General features: G+C 46.5%; 1 protein-coding gene across 1 annotated transcript in view; it reads right to left on the bottom strand.

The window, feature by feature from the left end:
• Positions 1–21,611, bottom strand: part of LOC147696877 (N-acetylated-alpha-linked acidic dipeptidase 2-like) — a 699,908-nt gene that overhangs the window by 452,203 nt on the left and 226,094 nt on the right. The gene's annotated exons all lie outside the window — the stretch shown is intronic.

Genomic DNA, 21,611 nt, shown 5'->3' with positions numbered 1-21,611 from the left:
GATTATACATATTAGATTCACCGTAATTAAAGCTATGTAGCTGCCATTTCTCTGACATTCAAAAATTGTAAGTGTATAAAACTACTGATTTCCAAAAATCTTTGATAATTGTTGCCCTCTCCTGACTGACCTTCATTGCCCAACACTTCTCTTCATGACCCTCCAAGGCCTGACGCAAGCAATGGATTCTTGAGTGGGATTGTACCCATCAGGATTTCAGGGTGACCAAGTATGCTTTTAAAATAGAACATAACATAATGTGTGTTTGTAAAGCACACGTTCACTGCCAAGGGTATCTTGGGGCTGAATGACAGATGCTTATTGTTACCCAACTCAATGGTACTCATTTTTATCGACCTCAGAAGGATGAATAGCTGAGTCAACCCGCCGGGGTTTGAATCTGGGACAATGAGGTTAAACAGGCGCCTACAGTGGACGTATTAGACCATTCATCCACCAGAATATTTAAACGCTTTCGTTTCCACAACTAAAGAAAAGGTTTGAAAGAGTGTTTAATTTTACCAAAAGCAGGCTTTCATTTCTGCGATGTATGTCAGTGGGACGGAGGTTAACACGCCTGTGCATTATTTCTAAAAATCAAACTGCCGAACAGAAATACAACACGCTCGCCCCTTTCACTTGTTATCAGAACTGAACCTTTTACTTCAAGCCGCCTCTGACTTTCTCTGACGTGCGGCCTTTTATAACTGAATGACTGTTTGCCAGTTCTGAGGCTAAACAAGACCTTGGAGTCAGTAGCTGGATTGGAATCGACAGCATCTATTGAGCACATCTGTTTCTGCTCTCTTTTCAAGCTCCTGGTTTCCTCAGATTCTTAGTTTAAATGTGAACTTACATCAAAACCTTTGTGGTAGCATTTGAGAATTCTGCAGAATATGGACTGACGCGACTCTCAAAATCTGCACACACAAAGATGACTAAATTATGTAACTTTCGTAGCCTGACCCATAAAGTCATTTCTTTTTGTGAATTATATCTGAGGATGCCTTTGAAATGTATGGATTTTAGCTTACTTGCTTAGCTTGCTAATAAAATGGTCAAATGCAGAACCCTTGAAAACCCGATGCCTCTATGATAAAGCAGACCTCAGTCCTACTGGCCACCAACAATGCTCTGCACATGGTCAGAACATAACTCGTTCCTCATTCAGTCCAAGGCATACTCGCAGAGTGGCTGTTTAGGTGCCAGTTGGTGTAGGAGAATCTTGCCTCTGGGCTTTTGACTGAGCACTGGCAGCCTGTTCGTTTGTGCTTCCCTAACCCCATCTATATCCCTTTCCTTCTATTCTGTGCAGCACTCAACCCTATCAGTTCACCATACCACATAAGTACAGCACACACAACACAATTCCACTCCACACAATTCCACAACTAACAATTCCAATTCAACCCGCATAATTCTAATTTAAAAGACATAATTCCATTCAAAACCACATACATTCACTACACTCCAAAACAAAACATTTAGATAGGTTATAGACATTATCATTTACAACACACCACACAATTACACAACTAACAAGACAAATACAACCCATCTCTACATCACACTTCAACAAACACTATCATCTCTCCAACACACAGACACACACACTGCCACTCTAATCTCGCCCTCATACTACCAATACCTCCTCATCTCACAATGACACTGCCTCCTCACATCCCTCCCTCACACACCCTATAACCTATCTAAACTGCCCAATAACAAATACTACCTACCTTTACATTATTGTACTGGGTACACCTGCCTCTCATACTCTCACACCACTTTCTCGCTCTCTCGCACTCTAATGCAGCATTTATAATATTAGTTCACTACATATATTTCTACAAACTTCCAATACCATAACTTTCAAATAATAACAACAAACACACAGTCTCCTCCTCTTCTTTCACTATCTTCTATATACACAACAGCAGCCTCTTTGTACATCTATAACATTCTCTCCCCGCCTATTTCTTTTTCTCATACACTATTTATACTACTTTGTCTACAGTTCACTAACCAATTCATGCACAAACTACCTATCAAGCTCATTCTTACTTTATATCTATTTTATACAGCTCTTACCCCTATCTATTCACCACACCACATATTTACAATACACAAATACACTATACACCACACAATTCCACCACTAACAATTCCAATTCAAACCACACAATTCCACTACCAACAACGTATATACACCCAACTACAAACATAAATTAAAAAAAACAATCATTTAAGCCAAAGACTCAAACTTTCACAAATGCGAGACCGATGGCATTGCAAATACTTATTTTTCTGTTCAAGCACTCTGCAAGCGTGCGTATGTTATGCTACTGTCTTCCTCTTGCAAGTTTCCACATCTGTTGTGGTTGCTGCCTTTGCGCTTCGGCCCCTGCCTGTGTGCGCTTACCCCTCTTCCATTCCTTTTTCATCCGGTGCTTCTCTCCCCCACACTGTGCACTCTCTCCTTTCTCATTGTTCTCTCTCTCTGTTTCCCATCCCACCTTCATGTTGCTTCCCCCACCCACAGACCATCTTTTGCTTCCTCCCCTCGGCTCTTCCCCCTGCTTTGCTTCACCTACTCGCTCCGGTTGCTTCCCTCCCCAATCCGTATTTCTAGCCCCCACCTTCTTCTCCTACCTAGGAGCAGCCAAAGACCGGGTCGTCTAACGGATTTTGGGGGCTCATAATAGGAATACAGTGTCAACCCCAGAGCAAGAGGTTAGCAAGGAAGAACAAAACACTGGATGATAGAGGAGGGGAAGATGAAAAGATTATTATAGAAGGAAAGGTGAATGGAAGGAAGGATGCGTGGATGGACGAATGAGTGGGTGGACGAATGAGTGGGTGGACGATTGAGGGAATATTTAGGTGGAGGACAGGTGACTGGATGGACAGATGGGTACACCGATGAAAGAATGGCAAAGTAAACGGATTGATAGGTGGATGGGCAGGTGAACGGATGGCAGAGTGGGTGAAAGGATGAGTGAATGGATGGCGGAGTGAGTGGACGAGTAAATGGATGGCAGAGTGGGTGGATGGATGATGGATGGATGGATGGCAGGGGGGTGGATGGATGGCAGGGTGAATGAATGGATGGGAGGGTGGGTGAAAGGATGAGGAGTGAGTGGACGAGAAATGGATGGCAGAGTGTGTGGATGGATGAAGGATTGATGGCAGGGGGATGGAGGGATAGATGGCAGGGTGGATGAATGGATGGCAAGGTGGGTGGATGTATGGTTGAGTGGACAGACAGATGGCAGAGTGGAGAGATGGATGGACAGACGGCAGAGTAGATGAATGAATGGATGACAAAGTAGATTGATGGCAGATGGATGAATGGCAGAGTGGATGGTTGAATGGACTAGGGAAAGATGACTGAAACCATGAGTGAATGGCAGAATGGAAAGGTGAAACAGTGGATATCATTGGGTGGCTGGAGGGGTCAAAGGATGAATGCATAGATGCTTGGATGGAGGAGACAAGGAGCTGGTCTAGGCAAGGTAGGGCTCACTTGCCTGGATTACTGGGTGTTTTTTAGTTCTCAGTGGGGGTATTTTAATGTGCTGCCTACTCGCTAATGTCCCTTCTCACACATTAACATGAATAAAATACACAGGCTGATACAGAAGCACCGGAGGTGCTCGCTGCACACGTCTGGAAGATCCGTGTCAGCAGCAGCCACTCACAGGTTTGAACCCATGGAGGGCCGCGCAGTTTATCATGCTTGTAATGTGGACAAATATGTATGTATACGTGGGTGTATCAATAACGCTTTTTTATAGTAGTGGTCAGCTTCTCTAGCAGTTCAATTACAATGGGCTGCAGAAAAACATGGGGCCTTATTTATGAAGGCCTTGCGTCAGTTTTGCGCCGCCGGTGCGTCACTTTTTGTGACGCACCAGCGGTGTAAAAAATGCGCCTCGTTGCGCAATATTTAAAAAGTGACGCATCTAGGTAGATGCGTCACTTTTTAAACCCCTGCGCCACATTATACCTGCGTCAGGTATAATGTATGCAGAGGGGGCGTTCCACCGCAAAAAGCCTTGTAATAGTGACGCAGTGAAATCTATGAGATTTCACTGCGTCACTTTTAGGACGCTGTTGTGTCAAAATCTTGCGCCTGCCTCACAGCAGGCGTAAGACTGACGCAAGCCCTTTCACATGGGGCTTTCCCCATGTGAAAGGACGCATTGCTGGAGTTGCGTCACTTTTGTGACACACTCCAGCAATGCGTCACTTTTGCGCTTACAGATACGTCAGAAATACTGACGTATCTGTAACTCCTTGCGACATGATGCGTCATACATTAAATATGACGCATCAGGAATGTCGTAAGGAGTGCACAGTGAAAAGTGACGCATCGCTGTTTTTACGCAGCGATGCGTCACTTTTCATAAATGAGGCCCATAATTTCTAGATTAGGTCACTGAATCAATAACACTACAAACAGCCGCTGCTTGGAAACTCACAACCTTACAGATAAGCACGCTTTTAAAAAGGCAATGCAAACCATTTTCCCACAAAATGGGCACATACAAGACAAGTCAATATTTTTCCATTATACTGAATACTATACTACATCTGTTAAAGAACATTTTCAATAAAATTTTCAAGCTTTAATATGTTTTCACTAATTGATTAATGATGTGTGTAGACAGGGCGCAGTTACAACTGGGTTCTGTGTACTTGTCTGTCATATACTTCACAGGTGTGCAGTCTTTCTGAGTTGGATCGACAAATGGACAAAAAAGATACTTGTGTCATTTACTAGCAGCTTAAATATACTCTTGGTGTGCGTAGGCCACTTATGTTATTTTTCCTTTTAAAATAAAACATGCTGCACAGCATTGAGGATGCAGTACAGCATGGCTAAAACCATTGGCAAAGGCAATAGGTCTCAAAGGCGAGAACTATTGGCTCTGCCAACGCTTGTTATCACTATTTGCACATCAACAGCTCATTGGAGTTCCTGCGGCAGTATGCAGTGACAGTGTTGGTGCCCCGTTGTTGGTGCCCTTGTCTTATTTTTGATGCTTCTGTGTTCGTTTCTTAGGGCCCAATTGCGAGACTCGTGGTGGTGCGGCAGTGGCGGTCCAGCCACCGCCAAACCGGAGGTCCGATCGCCCTATTATGACTTGGGCAGTCGGACCGCCATGGGACCACCACCAGGGAACCGCATTCCCTGGAGGTGGAGCGGTGGTCCAGAGGCTGCAATATGCTTGGCGGGACCGCCCCCGCCAAAGTATAAATGGGGCCCTTAGTGTCGTTGTGGGCCCCCCTCTGTCGGTGTACTGGATTTTGTGTCCCACATGATGTCAATGATTGCTTACAAGCTACTGATTTCACCCCAAGGTCACTATTGAGATGGAAGAACCCTGAGGGCGACAGTGAAGATGGCTGCGGCAGCTGATCACGGGGGAGGAGTCTTTTACGCAGGATACCTTGACAAAAGTTGTGAAATAATGCTTTTGCTAGAGGTAGACTGTAATTACATGCAGAAGCAGCTTCGACTACCACATAAAAATTAAAGGAATGGTTTGAAGTAGGTCTGACAGTGTAGGTCTTTGTTTTCAGCTTGTTATTCAGAGTTCAAGGCCGTTTAGCATGAGCCAAGTTTTTGTTCTGAAAGCAATCTGTTGCCAAATGCATGAAAGGGGGGCAATCACTATTACAGAGGTGCCCTGTCCTACCAGGCCTCCCACCTCAGATCCCCTCTGTGGCTACTGTCCTGAACCCTGGCACACGCCCAAGACACAAACCTTAGAAGATAATGTTCACCTCGACACCGAATATATGGTTGTAGATAACGTCGCACAGATCTGTTGACACAGTCATTTTTTATCATCACAATCCAGGGCCTACACATTTTTTCCGCTCCCATAGAGTTTATTTTTATCCAGTGACTGCCTGTTCACGTTGATCACATCTAAATGTGTCAGCATTCTGTGCCACGCGTCCTACACTGCAGACCCAGTTCATCATTTCATTCGTGTATTGGTTCGTAATTTTGCAGAAAGGCTGAAGTGGACATGTTTGCTTGTCATTTGTTTTGAAAGCATGGATTATTGATGCTCTGCCATCCAGAGTTTAAAAACAAAAAAAGTTGGTTTAAACTCCAGTGCAAAACAACTCCTCTGCTCCTTCATTAATATAGTGCTTAAGAGGAATGCGCTGAATTGTATTGCACGTTCTTGTGCACCCCTGTAGCATAAACATCTGACGGTCAGGATGCACGAAAGTTCAGAGAATTAGGACAGGTGAATAACACACACATATTGACCCTTTGCTTTTGCAGGAACTGGGTGGTTTTGTGCCCATGGCCCGGATTCTCGCGCTCTGGGCCATGGGACGCCTTCCTTCAACAGTTAGAGGACATTAAAGCCCCATGATCTAAGATGGCGCCTATACACTGTCAGACTGTGGTAAGAAATATCAGATTGGACGGAGCCAATGGTACACATGAAGGAGTTTAGAGCTTTAGAGGTCGGCACTTCCGGAATGTACAAGTCTCTTAGGTAGGCTGTGTCATTGTTGAAGATGGAGGCAAGTGATAGACGATTTCCCAAGTCCGAGATAAAGCGCCTACTGTAGCAAGGTCGACAATTGATTAAGTGAAAGTTGCAATTGCTGGTGTGGTGGGCGTATTGGATGGAGCCAGCCCTCAGAACTGTGAGTGCTTTGTTGGTTTGCAGCGGCACATGGCCGATGAGGTCATGAAGGGCCAGGGCTACACCAAGTCACCGAGATGCAACGTTTGTACGGATTATTGTGTATGATGAGGTCTGTTGTGTGGTGGGTCGAGTGTGCCCTGGAGGTTGTAAGTGACATGGGTCATGGTGAGGTTGTTGATTGGCGGAGTGTAGATGAATCATGACTTGTGATGTGTATGAGGTTGCTAGGAGTTGCAGTGTGAATTGTATGATTAATGGGGGTTTAATCATAATAATACTACTATACTTGTTATCTATGTTGTGAACATTTACCGTTGTGAAGTGCTCAGATTCCTTCGGGTCTAGCTAGCGCTATATAAAACTCTCAAATAAATAAATAAATGTGAGAGGGTTTGAGGATGTGATGAGTGAAAGATGATAGTCGACCCACAGCATGTTTCAGATGGGGTGTAGGCATCCGGGCTCATATTCATAACAGGCTCAAAAAGCGGATTTGCCACGGTAAGACCCATTTAGTTCTGTGGCTTTCTATTCAGACAACCAGCTATGATGTCCTGGGAGAAAGCCTTAGAAATGTGTAGTATCACATGACTAAGGCAACCAGGTGAAAGACGGGCCAACCAGGAGATGGAAGAAAGGGCCTTGAGGATACACGTTTGAGGCAGCTACTTGCTAACCCTTTTGAGATGGGCGATGACGAGGGAAAATTAAATAGATAATTAATTTCCCCTCGTCATCGTACATTGAAATCCCTAACCCCCCCCCGCCCGGCCCCACTACTTTTACCTGCACGGGCCATGGCTGCTTATTTCTAAATAAGCCCTTGCCACTCGAGGCACAAGGGATAATTTGCACGTACACCACTGTTTGGGACCCAACAGAAAGACTAAAACAAGAACTTCTTATTGCCAACTCCATGAGTTGATATATGCATAGTACAGCAGAATTGCTAATTGCCAAAGGTTGAGCTATATTTATTACCGAAACTTAATTTACTACTGAGACCAGTTGCTACCTTCAACATTAGTACCAAGTGGTTATATAATCACTAGATTGAATCAAACAAGAGAGGACTTGGGAGGCGGGGATACCATTCTTATGCATTCTTGGCTGAAATCCAATCCAGCTAAGGATTAGGCACAGGAGTAATTTTAATTACACCGGAGTGTTCATAAGCACCGGTCACCATGTACACCTACCGCTGAGTGGTCTTTAAACTGTGGGGCATGAAGTCACCTGAAGGGGGTGACAGTCCACATCCCCCCAGTGGCGTGCACATAGCTGCCAAGGTTTCAGACTGCTATGTGTGACATTTTCATAATTTCAATGTAATTAGGAGTGACATTTCTAGGACTATGAGTGACACTTTCTCATGAGCAAAATCAAGCAGTGATAATGAGGGAAACATAAATATCAGAAATGACACCCATTTGAGCAACAAGAAACTCTAAGAAGTTCTTATAACTGCTGCAAAGAGTTAGAATTGAAAGGACACTCAGGAAGTAAATTGGTTACAAGGGGCATGCTGAGTGGGATAGCAGCATTTGACCTCCCTGGCAGAAAGACTTATCAGCATGGACAATGCATGTGACCTAGATTGCCTGCTTCTAAGCATAACCATCAGACACAAGTGGGGTGGGGAGAGCAGAGTTATAGAAATTATGTCACTGCTGTGGTCATTCTGAGCCAACAAAAACTTGAGCTCACTGCAGCCCACCCATGCAGGGGAGAGGGAAATAAAAAGAGCGTGGGTGTGGTGGGGAAGCTTGGATTTGTGTAACTCCTGATAGCCTGGGGTGGGGAAAATGTGAAAAAGAGGGCTGGCTGGCAAACTACAGAGTTTTTGTGGCAGTTTCCAATGACATGCTAGATCTGCAGGCATGCAGGCACCAGTAGTTTCCGGATTAAATATGCAGGTAGACCTAGATATAAGGCATTTGCATAGTCCAGCCGAGAGGGAATCGTAGCTTGAACTATGGTTTTGCAGGCTTACCATAAGAGGAGGGGGAGGAATTTTGTGTGAGACTTGAGGATCCACACACAGTTTCTGACAGCTGAGTAGATCGGAGTCTTACAGGATAAATCATTATCAAACATGACGCATAGGTTTCTAGCTGCCAAGGTGGGGAAGTGGGGATAGGTCCATCTTTGGGCCAGGCGTCATCCCAACCTGAATTTGAGTTAAGACCTAACAGTATGATTTCTGTTTTATCAGGGTTGCATTGTAGTTGGCTTTCTTTGAGCCAACCTAAGACTGCCCTCATACAATTTGAGAAGGTTTCTTTGCGGATTTCTGGGTTGCCTTCATAGGAAAAGACCAGCTGGTTGTCATCTGCATAAAAAACTACAGTGATGCCGAATTACTCTACTCCCCAAAAGGACAATTTTGGGCGGTAGCTGAACAGGACAACACAGCACCAACATAATTTCCAACTGGATTTGTTTCCAGTATGGTTGAATGTTAGGGCCGACCCAGGTAATGTGGTAAAGAGTGCCCCGTGAGGATTGCCATCTGGTTCAAATCAGTGAAAGGGAGGATTTGACAGTCTGGAATGCAGCATATTCCGAGTAAAAAATGAAATTGAATAAGCCGAAGCCTTTCAGATACAGAAAGTACATGGAGGACTATCTTGGCATTCATCTTTATGAGTGGGCCCTAATCTGAATTCCGTGCTTCACAAATGGAGAGCAAGGGGTCAGGGCCTTTAATCAATAATGAGCATTACATTTGTGATATATGCCCCTTATCCAAGGCTCCTAGCATTAATGTTGCCTCCAATGCAAAGAGCTTTTTAGGTTGAACTAGGCAGTAAAGCATGGGTTCAACCCGGCAGCAAGAATGGTACTTAATGGGCATACATCAAACCAGCATCAACAACATATGGGTATTCGCTAGGAATGTCCACTGACACTACTGTTTTGCTCTTACCACTGAACCACTGGCTTCACATATATGACTGGCAGTGGACATCAGTGGGGTACAGTTTGGACCAGACACACATTAAATAGGTCTCTTTGGGAATTAATAGTTTGATGGTGAATGACCTAAAGAAATCCTTGTCTGGTCTAGTAAGGTGGATACAAGATTTCAAAAATATTGCAGGCTATAAAGTTACTATGAGTATGTCAGAAAGATAACATTTTGAATTTGCCTCTTCCCAAGTATGATATGCTCTGCATTCAACAGAACTACCCAATTAGCTGGGTCCTTACGTGTAAGAAATTGGATTACTGGTTCAGGTGGGTGACTACATACCTCAAGGAATAAGCACAACCCTAGTCAGGGTGACACCTAAATGTCACTAAATTAACCTGGGTTCAGTCACCTGGTATCTTTGGCACACAGCAGACAGCCTAATTTAGGGCAATGTGTAAAGTATTTTTGCAGTGCCAAAACAATAACAAAGCTGAAATGCAAAACAATAAAAATACCAAATGGAATTAGAAGAATCAAGTACAATTTAACAAAGAAAATGACACAGAAGTGACAAAAATACAATAAGGAGAGCCAGAGATATGATTTAAAAAAATATTGAGTAGGGACAGCACCAAGAAGCATAAAGTGTTAATGATAATCAAGGGCAGCACTGGGCAGGGACCTAGCGGCATCTGCAATGGAGCGCAGGTCAGATACATCAACCAGGATTCTCCATGGCAAATATTTTATCTTCTGACTTTAGTCTTTAAGTCCCAACTAACCACATGAGTGCACTTTTAAAACTCCCAGGCCCTCAGAGGAGGCATTTAGAGGCTCACAGGGTGTCAGACAGAGGCCACACAGCAGGGTCCAGGCCAATGTCCATTGCCATAAGTCAGCTGGGTAGTTGCAGGAAAGGCTTCTTGTATCTTGTTGTATCCCTGTAGCTTGAACAAGAGGGCAATCTTATGAATCCTATGTGTCCACTTCTTTGTCCTGGGTACAAAAGCGAGAGCAGGTCTTGTCCTTTATTGGTCTTCTTAGGCAGCAGTTTCAGTCTTGTTCTATTTTTCTACATGTCCAGTAGTTTTCCGACGTGGGTGTCTGGAGAAGCCACATTTATGGCTGGCATGAGCTAGTGGGTTGGAATGACTAATAGGCACACCCTAACCAATTGGGTAAAAGTTCCTGAGGCCATTATTACGCACTAAACTTGGGATAAGAGGAGTGTGTGTGTGAGAGAATATTGCTATGGCAATTTTAGTTCCTCCCACATATCTAGTTTGAGGCAGTCACTGTACCTTGCTGAACATTATTCCAAAAGGAAAAAGGACCCAAGGGAAATATTTACTGATTCAATCCCCAATTCAATACTAGTAAACAACACAAGAGGAATTTGGTGGTCAAAAGAGCATGGTGAAAGAGAAAGACCTGCAAAGTCTGTATTCAAAGTCACAGTAAAAGATGTCCTACCTAATTCCTACTCATACACATAGACTCATAGCATCACAGCTGAAAGTTTATAGGATTTCCATCAACTGTCCTTCGTGGCCAGTGTCATCATCTGGAATTCCTGCATGTCTGCCAAAACACCTACTAGTCAAGAAAGGTGCCATCATGGGCAGAATAACCAAATAGTCAGACAGCAGTAACCAAATTAGTTATAATGGACTAAGAAAAACTTTCTACCGTGTGTTAAGAGTAGTCAATGGAAGAAAAGGAGTGCAGTGTAAAAAAAGTGAAGTTAAAAAGGATATGGAAACAAACGCTTTTATTGACGTATTGTTTCCAAACCTACTAAAAAGGAGTGCAGAAATGGCTTTTATCAAATATGCCGTTGTTCTCAATGGTCTACTAGTTTCAGCCGTATAGGGCTACCTGACCCGGCTTTCTTCAGTACCTTATATCTGTTGAAGCTACTGCCAATCTGTGAATAAAAAATCAGTCACTGTACCCCCAATAAACTCAGAGACCAAAGTGAAGTAGAAAACAGCAGGGTTTCTCCTCAAATTCATTATCTAGAAAACTAGATTCCTTTTAGTGACATGCAGATTTACTTTTAAATGTACAAATATTGTTCAAGTGAAGCTAATTCTATATAAGACTGGTTCAATTTATCTACTGACTATTTCCTTCAATCAACTTTTGACCTAAGGTGCACATTTTTGAATTTGCTGCACTTTCTTTCAACTTTTTGCAACTTCCCTGATGAAGCCCCATTAATAAAGTGATGAAACACTTTGATTGATGCATTTTTTGTTTGTGAAACAAAATAAATCAATTTGAAAAACAATACCTTTCCTTGATTGAATTTTAAACAACTACAAAATGGATATTCACGTATATCAGGAGGGGGTTATACTCAAGCTAGCAATGATATGAGGGGACAAGCACCAATTATCCATCAGTGTATCTTTATTCACAGACGATCATGTATTTAACCACATCCGTGCGGCAGGAATTTCAGCACTGTGCTGAACATTCTTTAACTGGGTGTGGTCGTGACGGAACCATTCCGTCATCAGCACAGCTCAACCGTGACTGATGACGGAATGGTTCCGTCACCCACATCGAAAGGGTTAAAAAACATTTTTAGAGTTTTGTATAGCGCGAACTAGACCCGAGACATCGGGTATCAGAGCGTTTTACATGAGCACCAGTTTCGTTACAGAAGAACACATTCATTTTTGTTAGGCACGGGGGGATTAAGTGATTTGCCCAGAATCACAGGATGTTGAGCGTTGTTGCAGAGACTCAAACCCAGTTCCCCAGCTTCGAGGTTGACCGCTCTAGCCATAACACTACATCCTCTCCTCTCTGTGTATTGGAACAATATGGTATAGGGGTAGCTGTAAATATGTGTATGTCCCCAATATTATACAAAACACATTATAATCCAGAAAGAAGATATGTAGTGTGCAGACTGTTCAGCACCTTTTATTCATATGTGAGGGAGCATCGCCTACACCTTTTTCCCTTTAGAACAAAAGTCCCCGAGAAAATATGATGTATAACCGAATTTAGGCAAACAGTGACCAAAACACACCATGCACTCTTACACACAATCAAGCATGTGCACACAGGCATAACCCCGCTTCTGTCAGCTAGATGAAATATGTGAATTAAGTTGCATAACTGATGAGTTTAAAAAAATATAGTATACAAAAACCCTTCAAAGTTCTGCACTAGGAATAAAAGGCAAGTGAGAAGAGTAAACCGATGGTAACACGTGCATCAACATATCTGCATAGCACTCTAACTTAACTATGTTGTGCAGGATTTAAACTCAATATTAAACTATGGTGGGCCCAATGTGCCCACGCAACTGTACTGTACTGTCTTCGCCTCTGCAAAGGATGGATCCTTCGGATTAAAAACAATTACTTTTTCAACACGCTGAACCATTTAATTTCTATGATCATCTTGTTAAGTCTTTGGGTGACTTTAGGCCTCGGGCAAGAATGGGAACCAAAAGCAGCCCTGGCAAATTGCATTTTACTAGCTCCCATAAAGCACAGAGCAGCTAAATGGATGGAGATTGCTGCATGGGAGTACCAGTTGGTTCTTTCCACATATCCTTTTTCTTCTATCCCATTTAACCCCAATCCCACCTTTCTTCTGATCTCTCATATTTTCTTTTCATCCCTCTCCTTCTCACTCTAGACATATCATGTCTAATTCTTCTTCTCACCCCCCACAGTTTTACTGCTCTCTTTTTCTTATCGCAGTCTTCTTCCTCCTCTTAAGTAACGACATCCTTCTTTTTACTCGCTTCCCTCCATGTATCATTTATCCTTGCTCCCCTCACTTTCTTCCCTCATTCCCAATACTGTGTAATACTCCCTTACCCCCAGCTTCCCTCGATCTCATGTATGGTCCTGCATCTTCCTTTCTCACCCTTTTTCGGTCTGTCTTTGCACCTAGACCCTTCCTTCTTACTGTGCCTCCTATGTCTCCTTCATATCCATGTATCCTTCCTCTCCTTCTTTCTCTCTCTCCTACCACCTTAATCTCAAAGGCAGAAAACAACAACAGAGGTATTTCCTGGGACACTTCAGGGAGGAAGAGTAAACCTGGAGAACATGTAGGGTCTGACACTAAGGAGAAGGCTGGAAAGGGAGCTTGTTGTGTCCTAGCAGACACAGTCTAGTTGTTCTGCATGTAATGATACACCTAACACCCACCCACCACTGATGTCACAAGACCACGTGACACAGCTAATAAAGAGAGCCGAGCACACGTGCTCGAGGCTCACTAATCATGTCCGTGTCGCAGTCATTAGCAGCATGTGGGCCTAGGGCCCCGACATAACATTGGCGACGAGGAGTGGTGGCTGTGTCCATGCGTGCCACAGCCATTTTTCGTCGTGGGTGAGGGGGAGTGAATGCTGCCCGAGCGAAGGGCACCCCCTGGAGAGGCAGCACCGGCCGCCGAGAGGCCCGTGGGGCGTGTGCTGTGCCCCGGGCCGAGTCATCGATAAGGAGAGAGTGAACCGGGCAGTGCCCACCTGCACCGGCCACAACTGTACCCCAAGCGGTCCGACCGGAGCCCACCCGGGTCGGCCGCAGCAGCAGGGACCCGCACCCGAGCGGAATGCTGGCCGGGCGGAGCCCACTCGCCACGGCCTCAGGAGGAGAATAGGCCCGTCAGCCGGAGGTGAACTGATGAATACCTGGGGGGCCGCGCAAGCAAGAAGCGACCCCCGGTCTGACTGTGAAAAGCGGAGCCCACCCGCATGACCAGCGCGCTGCGCCGGGCGGGAGTGTGCCCCCAATAAACTTTAAATAAAGCAACGCCAGCGGAGCCCACCCGCAGCCTGCCTGCAGCGTCTGCCGTCACCCGCCGCGCCGCATGTGTGATGAGAGGCGGCCGCGGCAAGGGTGAAAGGACTCCAAAGAGAAGCAGAGCGGAGCATACCCGCTATCAAAAAAACAGAGGCCCGTAATAAAGCACGACTCGCGGAGCCCAAGCGCGGCCTGCTGGAAGCGTCCCCTCTCCCCCGACCCGCGCAGCGTGTGAGCAGAGGAGCTGCCGCGGGCGGGGAGAGTGAAAGTAATGAAGCGGAGCCCACCTGCCGTGGCCGGGAGATAACTTATGGCGGCTGTCAACCTGCGCCACAAAGGACACTCATGAGAGCGAGAGCCCGCCTCGCCCCTACGGCCGACAAACAGCAATGCGGCCCGATGGACTCTAAGGACAGGAAGAGCCCACCTTCGCTGCACCCAGTTGAAGCCCGCGCCGACTCCCCGCCGCGCAGCGTGTGAGCTTGGTAGCTGCAGCGGCGGGGGAGGGAGACAAGAGACGCCCGCGGGACCGGAGGTGCTGTCTGGCGAAGATGAAAGGGAGAAGAGAACAAACACGGAGAGTGGAGTAGCTAACCACTCGCCCGCCCTCCCCACTTCCCGGTCAAGTAACTTGCTTCACCCGCCTGGCCAGAGAAAGACAATAGACATCCCACAGCAGAGGCCGCAAACAAACGGTGGCGTCATCTAGCACCCCCCGCGCAGCGTGCGAATCAAGAAGCTGCTGCAGGCGGGAATAGAGAAGCGAAAAGAGCCAACCTGGCTTAAGTGTGCCTGCGCCCGAGGACGTGAAGAAGGGAGCCCAGGAGAGAAGCCTTACACCGGCAGTGCCATCAGCAGCAAGTGTGAAGCTGCCGGGGGTCCGTCGGAGCGTTGCCATCTAGTGGCAAAGTACGTTATGGCGCCCCCTGAATAAAAGTAATGGCAGCATGGTTGCATACGGTGAACTGACTCAGGCTATGGACTGTGGAGGCAACGTGGTGCCAAGACTCGATCAGTGCAGCACAGAGAGAGCTGTTGCAGCCTAACAGCGAAGGGTGAAATGCAAAAGCCTTCAGAGAAGGGACAAGCCACACCAAACTACAACAAGCAGTGTACAAAGCAAGGGATCACCCCAAGGCACGGTGGGGACCGACATGCGCAGGAAGCACAAATGAAGCACACAAGCACAAGTCAGCACAAGGGAAAGCCTACGAGGGAAAGCAAGCCTGCAGCGACGCGGACGAAGACGGAGACCCATCATCACTGCTGAAGTGACGCCTGTGTCCACAGGTGCTCACCGCAATCACAGAAGAAGACAACCTCACGCTGGAAGAAGAGGGAGAGTCAAGACGTCTACCGCAAGCAGCAAGATTCACAGGCAACCGACAGGAAGCACGCAAGTGTACCCCGGACGCGGACCGTACAGGACAGCGCCCAACAGAGAGGAAGCCACACCCAAAGCACCAGAAGACGTGCGAGGCAAGTACCCAAGTGTTTGAAGAAGGAAAAGAAATGCGACACGCAAGTGATAGAGCGACAACGCCAGAGGAGCTAAAAAAAGCGCAAGGAACAAAAGCTACACTGAAGATGTTCCGCGGCCGGTACGAAGTGAAGCAAGGACTTGTAACCGCAATGCACACTGACATGCAATGGAAGAGTGACGCAAAGTTATCCCGCAGCCAAAAGGAGGCAAAGAAATCACGCACGGTCAACACCCCCAGTAGCTAAAGAGCCTTACCGGAATCGCGTGCGACAAGTGCACCCACCGGAGAAGATTCAAGGAGAGGTGACGTAACACTCCGGTACCTGCAAAGCATAAGAAGAGCGCAGAAGAAAGTGCGCTGACGCGCAGACAAAAGTGCGCCAATACAAAAGCCAATCACCCAGCTGATCGCCCGTGAAGGAAAAAGAAGATAACCGACCTGCCAACAGGTCGCCGGAATGCTGACCAACCATAAAGGCGCAGCGAAGGTATTCTGCCAAGAAGTCAGGATGAAGATGTCCTGCCGTAAGACGTCCGTGAACTGAGAGATCAGGAGAATGTCCGAAAGAAGACCCGGAGAGACGGACGCAACACTTACAAGAAAAGAAGTAATAGGAGGCAAGAGAGAAGATCGTAATGACCGGTCCAGTTACTGAAGAGTGGAGAGAAGACCGTGTCCTAATGACAGGACAAGACCAGATGGAAAAAGGCGGAGTGCACGCTGCTTGAAGAAGCCTGGTCAGCAAGACAAAGGAAGAAAGGTGATCGCACCGTGTCGCGAAAAGGAGAAGGGAGGATGAGTGGCCCAACGCCATGGAGAAAAGAATGAAGAAAGAAGTCATGTGGCACGACGCCAAGAACAACATCTGGAAAAGGTGAAGGTGTAGAGAGGTGACACACACCACAACATCGTGTACAGTGACACACGCGTCCAGGAGAACACTGATGGCACCAAGAACAGAACAGGTACTTATTCACAAGACCCCGCCGACCGGTGGACGTTAGGAGAGCACAGACCGGACCATTGGCAACACCCACCTTTGGGATCGAGCGGAAACCTGGATGCGGAGGGAGCTCAGACGGCCTGAACAAGGAGAACGGACCAATCCACACCAGCCCGTGGAGATCCAAGGGGCAAAGGCCTCAGGGACACCGGTGGCAGAGGGTCCCGACACGAGAGATGGATCCATCGCCGTCTAACCTGCACGTCCCAGGAAGAAGAGGAACTTGTGCGCAAAGGCAGGAGTCAACAACTACCCTTCAGGTGGAGCTACGACTTTGTGAGGTAGTACCCTCATCGTCTGCTCCATTCACACGCAGACTGTGGAGTTGGAGCAACGCTGTGGAATAATACCCGGCCCAGTGGAAACCTGATGAAAAGGGCCTCCGGTATATCTCGTGGCAGGAGAACACCCGAGAGAGAGGGGCATCCTAGTGAGAAGAATGTCCTTCAAACACTCCATCCTATGCAATGTGAAGCCAAGCTGCTGACAGTGAAGAAACCGACGGACCAGTCTAACATCTGGTCATCCTGTGTGACGTCATCCTCAAAAACAAGATCTCAGTGGACTGACCAACACACTTCCACGGCGCAAGTCCACAAGCGCACGCCCACCAAGAATCAAGACGTCAAGCCAAGAAGAACTAAAGTTTCAGCAGCAATGTCCACCGTCGTCATCAAGCAAGCAGCTGAAGAGACTTATTGTAAATTTGTAATTACTGTATATTTATGTACTGCCTCCCACAGGTTCGGACTTTTGTCTTTCCTTAATTTTTATCAAATTTTGGGAGGAATGTTGTGTCCTAGCAGACACAGTCTAGTTGTTCTGCATGTAATGATACACCTAACACCCACCCACCACTGATGTCACGAGACCACGTGACACAGCTAATAACGAGAGCCGAGCGCATGTGCTCGAGGCTCACTTACCATCTGGTGTCCGTGTCGCAGTCATTAGCAGCATGTGGGCCTAGGGCCCCGACATAACAGGAGCTCTGGATGACCCCAATATACAATGCACGGTTACCACACAAATATACACACAAACATATATACATACATATACATACATACATACATATACATACATACATATATACATACGAAGATATATACATACACACATTTATACATACACGTCACCGCTCCCCCCCGCGCCATGTCCGCCGCTCCTCGTCGCGCTCCTGGACGCCGCTCCTCTCTGCGCTCCTGACGTGAGCACGCACGTTGCGGCCGGCGCTACTTCGGAGGGACTACTTTTTTTTTACGGTGCGCGCACCGGGGAGCGCACCAGGCGCAACACGCGAATTGCGCGTGGAAAGCTGATTGGCTCAGGGGTGTCTGTAAACATTCGAAACAGTCCAGAGCGGCCGCCATCTTGTGTCTCGGTAGGAGCGAGACACAAGAGGTGACAAAAAAATTGGAGAAATGACTATAAGGGGGCAGGGTAGACCCCCTAGGTTTAATGTGGGGGCTAAAATAGGGTCCCGCGGGGCATTTTAGAAAAAATATTTTTTTTCGATTTGCGCGGGGGGGAGCGCCCGGTATGCGCACCGGGAAGCGCACCAGGGAGCGAAGCACGGGGAAAATCCAGGACCTTATTTATTAAGGCCTTGCAACAGTTTTACGCCACCTGTGCGTCACTTTTTGTGACGCACCAGCGGTGTAAAAAAATGTGCATCGTTGCGCTATATTTAAAAAGTGACGCATCTAGGTAGATGGGTCACTTTTTAAAACCCTGCACCACATTATACTTGCGTCAGGTATAATGTATGCAGAGGGGGCGCTCCCCCGCAAAAAGCTTCGTAATAGCGACGCAGTGAAATCTATGAGATTTCACAGTGTCACTTTTAGGATGCTGTTGCATCAAAATCTTGCGCCTGCCTCACAGCAGGTGTAAGACTGACGCAAGATCTTTCACATGGTGCTTTCCCCATGTGAAAGGACGCATTACTGGAGTTGCGTCACTTTTGTGACGCACTCATGCAATGTGTCACTTTTGTGTTTACAGATACGTCAGAAATACTGACGTATCTGTAACTCCTTGTGACTTGATTTGTCATACATTAAATATGACACATCTGGAATGTCGTAAGGAGTGCGCACAGAAAAGTGACGCATCGCACCAGCGGTGTAAAAAAATGCGTCTCGTTACGCTATATTTAAAAAGTGACGCATCTAGGTAGATGGGTCACTTTTTAAAACCCTGCGCCACAATATACCTGCGTCAGGTATAATATATGCAGAGGGGGCGTTCCCCTGCAAAAAGCTTGGTAATAACGACGCAGTGAAATCTATGAGATTTCACTGCGTCACTTTTAGGATGCTGTTGCGTCAAAATCTTGCGCCTGCCTCACAGCAGGTGTAAGACAGACGCAAGACCTTTCACATGGTGCTTTCCCCATGTGAAACTGGAGTTGCGTCACTTTTGTGACGCACTCCAGTAATGCGTCACTTTTGTGTTTACAGATACGTCAGAAATACTGACGTATCTGTAACTCCTTGCGACATGATTCGTCATACATTAAATATGACACATCTGGAATGTCGTAAGGAGTGCGCACTGATAAGTGACGCATCGCACCAGCGGTGTAAAAAAATGCGTCTTGTTGCGTTCTATTTAAAAAGTGACGCATCTAGGTAGATGGGTCACTTTTTAAAACCCTGCGCCACATTATACCTGCGTCAGGTCATGAGTGATGTAATATGTGACGTCATCAGCAGTGCATTGCAGGCGCGCAAGTTATAGTGAGTCCAACTAACTATAACGTGGGAATTTCAATGGTTTTATGTCAATAAAATTTCCAGCTAACTATAACTGGTGTGAAACCTATGGTTTTTTCAGTGAATATATATATATATATATACACACACACAGATACACATACACATATATAACCACACTTTTTTGTTGTTAAATCGGTGAATGGGAATGGATAGGCTAGGCAGTGCAGCAATTATCCTCGGCTGCCATGTTTGTAAGGGGTGCACTAAGATACCTCAATCGGTTTACCTTGGCCACTGTGAAAGTAATGAAGGACTGGGAGTGCAAGGACTTGTGTTAAACTATGTAAGGAGAGGTTTAGGAAGATCTTGTAAATTATATACTAATTATTTTGGTATGAGCACCAAGATTCAAGCAGCCTGTTTTAAACGGTCTTATTGCAGACGTTCTCTTGGCTTTGTAAAAAAGAAATACCCTTATATCGAAAAACCAGATTGATTTCACAGGACCTCGCGTGATTTCAATTCATCTTAAATCTTATCACAGAGGTTAATCCTCTTCAAAAGACAGTATGTAAGAAATAACCTCTCACCAGGGAGTTATGAATTTGCTGGTATTCGGGGCAGACCATGGCAGAACATTGACAGACATGTATACAGAGTTTTCATCATAGCATCTGTTCAACCACAGGCAGGGTGAACTTCCTAATAATGCCATTATTTCACGCTGTGTGATTTTAAACCAGCCTGTGACAACCACAGAAAAACCCCCTTGAAAGTGCACATATTTGAAAAAGTCTGGGTTGGCATTTCTTCAAGGTCGAAAGAGCCTGGCAAGGACATGTTTCGGGTCCCTTATTCAAGATCCTGAAATAGAAAGAATGACGCAGTATGTTTTTATCTCAATGCCAGCAAAAACAACGAGAAAGGCAGTAAAAGGGAGTATTTTCCCGCCAGAATCTCAACCGTGAACAACTTGTTGGTATTTTTCACGGAAAAGGGATGCAGTCTGAACCACCAGACATCCTCTGTGTCAGGATGTCAGATGTGCCCATTTTCGAGGACCAATACAATAGTTAAGAGAAAGACGTACAGTGGTGCTCACTTAACCTAGTCAGGGCCCTTCAGGCTCACTCATCTGTTTGCAGGACCCCTCTGTCAGTATCACGTGGGAAAAGGATCTAGCGTTCCCTCCACGTGACCTGATGCCCTAAGTAGTGCAGTCTTGGTGCAGGTGCAGGGGGTCAGCTAACTGCAGTTGCTTGACTGGTGTGAGAAGAAGTGATCAACGCAGTGGCTTGCCTGGTAAAACACATTAGGTATGAACAGGGCCGGACTGGAAACCAAAACCGGCCCTGGCAAAGTGCTCGGTCGCCCCCCCCCCCACCACCACCCCTCCCCACTCGGGGGGTTGGAGGTGCGGCCGAGCGCTTTGCCGGGGCCGGTTATCGGCCGATTTTGTTGCAGGGCCGATTTTGTAGCTATGCTGCAAAAACGGCCCTGTAACAAAATCTGCCCCCAGGGGCTCAAAACGGGCCCCCACCCTTGCGGCGCACCGGGGGATTGCCCACGTGCCCGCTATGGCCAGTCCAGGCCTGGGTATGAAACACAAAGCATGCTCATCTAGCTTGCTACCTGGCTGGCCTCAGCCTGTGACAGGCAGCTGCATGCATGCCGGCTAGCCTGAGTCTGTATGGTGACCACCTCCCTCCCGATCATTGCGAACACTGTTTCTAGTCCTGGACTTGTGTGATAACCTAGTGCATTGTGGGTGTTGCAGTCTTGTTTCGCTTCCATTTTATTATTTAGACTAACACATCTGAACACATTTACAATTATGTGAAGACAGTGGAGATAGGGTCCGTCTTGGCCTGGAGTGAAGTGGGCCCTCTGGGTCACTGTGTAATCCACGCTGCAGCACACACCATCTGCAGCCCAGCACCGCCCCTTTATGGGGACTCTTACTGATTTACAGCTATCCGGTGAGGAGCTACTAGCCTCAAACCCTATCCGCGCA

Source organism: Lissotriton vulgaris, chromosome 8, assembly GCF_964263255.1.
Source record: "Lissotriton vulgaris chromosome 8, aLisVul1.2, whole genome shotgun sequence".
NCBI classification, from domain to species: domain Eukaryota; kingdom Metazoa; phylum Chordata; class Amphibia; order Caudata; family Salamandridae; genus Lissotriton; species Lissotriton vulgaris.
The sequence above is the reverse complement of the archived record's forward strand: the minus strand, read 5'-3'. Positions and strand labels throughout refer to the sequence as shown.